Source organism: Pygoscelis adeliae, unplaced genomic scaffold (assembly GCF_000699105.1).
Source record: "Pygoscelis adeliae isolate BGI_AS28 unplaced genomic scaffold, ASM69910v1 Scaffold284, whole genome shotgun sequence".
Classification (NCBI taxonomy): Eukaryota; Metazoa; Chordata; class Aves; order Sphenisciformes; family Spheniscidae; genus Pygoscelis; species Pygoscelis adeliae.
The window spans coordinates 201,339-204,511 of record NW_008824671.1 but is presented as its reverse complement, the minus strand read 5'-3'; positions in this window follow the sequence as shown (position 1 = coordinate 204,511).

The window sequence follows — 3,173 nt, the reverse complement described above, 5'->3', positions numbered from 1 at the left end:
AAAAGGGTAAGCGCTCTACTTTGAAAAGCCTCCCACGAGTACTAACAATAGTGGACTGCTACTTTAGTCGTGATTTCTTCCGGCCAAAAGCACTTAGCACAGCACTACTTAACCCTGTTCCTAGTCGGCCCAAATTAGCATTAACACGCATTGTCCACATCAGGAAGCCCACCCTCAGATACTGCCAGTCAATAAAGATGCGCCAGTCTTAACGAAGGTGGGAGATTTAAAAACTGTGTCCGTGCAAACACAGGCAAAATAAATATGAAAGGCAACGCCGCCAACCAGAAGAAAGGCTCCAAGATAAGGCACAGACCCGGGCAGCGCATCTGCCGCCCAGGGCCGGCCCCCCCCGCGGCAGCCCCTATCCTGTAGTTCTACTCATCTTGGCAAAAGAGCAACTGTACCTGGGTTTCATTAAACCCCAGAGAAAAGGATGTTGCAGTGACACCTATATCCAAATTCTGCAGAAAAGAAAGCAAATCTGGTATTTTATACTCAGCAGAGACCTCTGTCAACATTTAGGCTGTCATTCAGGAAACTGCAGAACATCAGCCTGTGCTTCCTACTTGCATCCAGCGGACTGAATGCCCAGACACTGACAGATCTGTTCTTCACCTCTCACATGGCTAGAACTTGTTCTTTATTCCCTTTCACCAACTATACAAGTGCTACTACTAGTTCCCACCGCATATCTACATTGACTCTAGTCTTTGATGCCAGTGAGACCAGTTCTCAAGACTGCAAATGTCAGCTCCGAGAGAGAGCTAGAAATTTTGGGGACTGCCCTGTATTCTGTAAAGGCAAGCTAGAGTGATAAGTGACAACCACACTGCAGCATACCCAGTCCTGAAACCACTGGTGGGTTTGGTGCCAGACCTGTGACCCTCTGAAAGCACCTGTGGTTTAGAGGGAAATACCTAAAGCTCACTTCTTCTGCACAATAGATGCAGCTGCAGATGATATTATTGCTTTTCTACATCGCCCTTACAATTGCCCAGAACAGAGTAAGAGAGAAAATTAACAAAACTGGAAGATGAGTGCTTTTGTTATATAGCATTTTCTTAGCAATACAGCACCCTCTTCCACCATGGCAGCTCTCTGTATGAGCTCTTTTCTGATCTTGAACATCTGCTCCTCTGTCTGAAAAAAAAACCACAGGGGGAGGGGGGGGGAAGGGGGGGGGCAGCGTGACCAGAGCGGTCCCCGCCGGGACGGCTCAGGGCTTCAGAAGCGGCCAGGAGCAGAGCCGGTGCACTCCCAGCCTCGGCCTGCTCCGCCGGGGCCTGCTGAAGCCGTAGGAAGGAGCGAGGAGGAGAACGTGGGTGTCGTCTCCGTTGCTCCCGGTGCGCAGGTCGATCCGTACTGCTCCTGTGGAAGGAGAAATGCAAGTTTTTCCCTGTAGCAGAAGTTAGACTTGAATAGAAGGTGTAGCAGGACAGCCCCAGGCTCTGGGGTGTTTGTGGTCAGTGCCTCCCCATTAGCTGGAGTCTTCTCGTTCCATGGGTGTCGAGTGCCAGCCGTAGCTCAGGCAAATAGGGGAGCCTCCCTGAGCAACAACACAAAAGAATGCTTGAGACTGGTTAAGAGATTCAATTGTTCCTCTGTAAATGAGGTGCAAGTGATGATCTGCCGGAGAAGCTATGGTGGTCAGCTCTTTCTATGCTCTAAGAAGTCCTTCGGCAATGACCTTAAGGGACCTGCTGGTCAAGAGTTTTCTTTCTGACCACTGCCAGCAATTTTTTGGGAGGCAAGGGCGTCCCTTTACATCTGAACCTATTTCCATTGCACAGGAGGAGTCTGTGACTAAAATTCCACTAGTCTGTCATTAACACAGTGTTCTGCAATAATACCCATGGTACAAAGCAGTACGTTGAGTGTGTGACATACCTGTAAGCTTGCAAGTCTGTAAATCGGGTATACCTGTCAAGATACTCAACTTGGGCCAAAAATTTAGAATATTGCTGCATTAAAATGTGTGATGCTATTTTTCATTCACAGACAGCTCGTAATTTGAGTTTTACTTAGTTGAGTAACATAACTGGGAATCGAATTAATGCACCTTTCTCTAGACTAGAAGAACAGTGAGAGCTTACCTGAAGGATAGGAACTTGAAATACAGCAGCAAAACCGTATATAGAAGTATGCGTTCTTTGCCATTTCCTTGCACACGTGTGTGAAAATACTCTGTACCTAGTCATAATTACACTGGAACACATGGAAAATCACACAATGAAAATGCAAATATCTTTCCTCTACCTATCTTGACATGGCCTCTGGCAAGGCCTTGTACAGTAAATTCCCAGCATTGTTGCACTGATGGTATCTGGTTTATCTGCCCAGAAACCCATTTCAGAAACCCCTTCAAGTGGTCCTGTTATACTGGGCCGTTATGTACGAGCTCCTAATCTTGTATACGTTACGACCAGGACCAGGAACAGCCCAGCCTCTGCCGTAGTCCGAAGGGCACAGTATCAAAGAAAAATGTAATGGTCAGCATCATTAAACGAAGAGTCCATCGAGGAGGTTAACGATTAAGAGAGATGTTAAAAACTTTGCCATTTTCTTTTTTTCTTTATCATAGCTTTCAGTGCCAGATGGGGAATCCTCACATGTAAACTCCAAGCCTGACAGGTCTGGAAATATCCTTCAAGGCCTCATAAAACATTAAAGATGTTTGTGCATCTGTTATTTGCTCATGCTGCTATGTATGCCAGCCACAATATCACAATTTTGTCACTCCCATCAATGGCAGCTTTGTGTTACTGCGAATTTTGTATTTTTCTTGTATCATTCAGGTTTTAATTAAGCAATCCCATTCTTGGGCCTAAGATGGGTCTCAGATCTCCAAAAATTGAGGCCATGGGCACAAGACAACGCTGCACAGAGCTTTGATGCCTTTATCTTGTAATGGCACATTTGCAATCTCATCATTTCATTTATCACCATAAACACTATGTTATTTAAAACTGTGATGGCAATTAGAAGGTATTATCCTATTAGGCTGTACGTCAGTGTTTAAAGGAACGATCTCATTTTGCTGAAATATATCCATTGTCTGTTGGCAGTGTTTCAGTTCAATATGAAAACACATCGGTCTGAAGGTTTCATGATAACGTGGAGTTTTAGAAACGTGAAGCTAGGTCTCCCAGTGAAATCATTTTACAGTGATG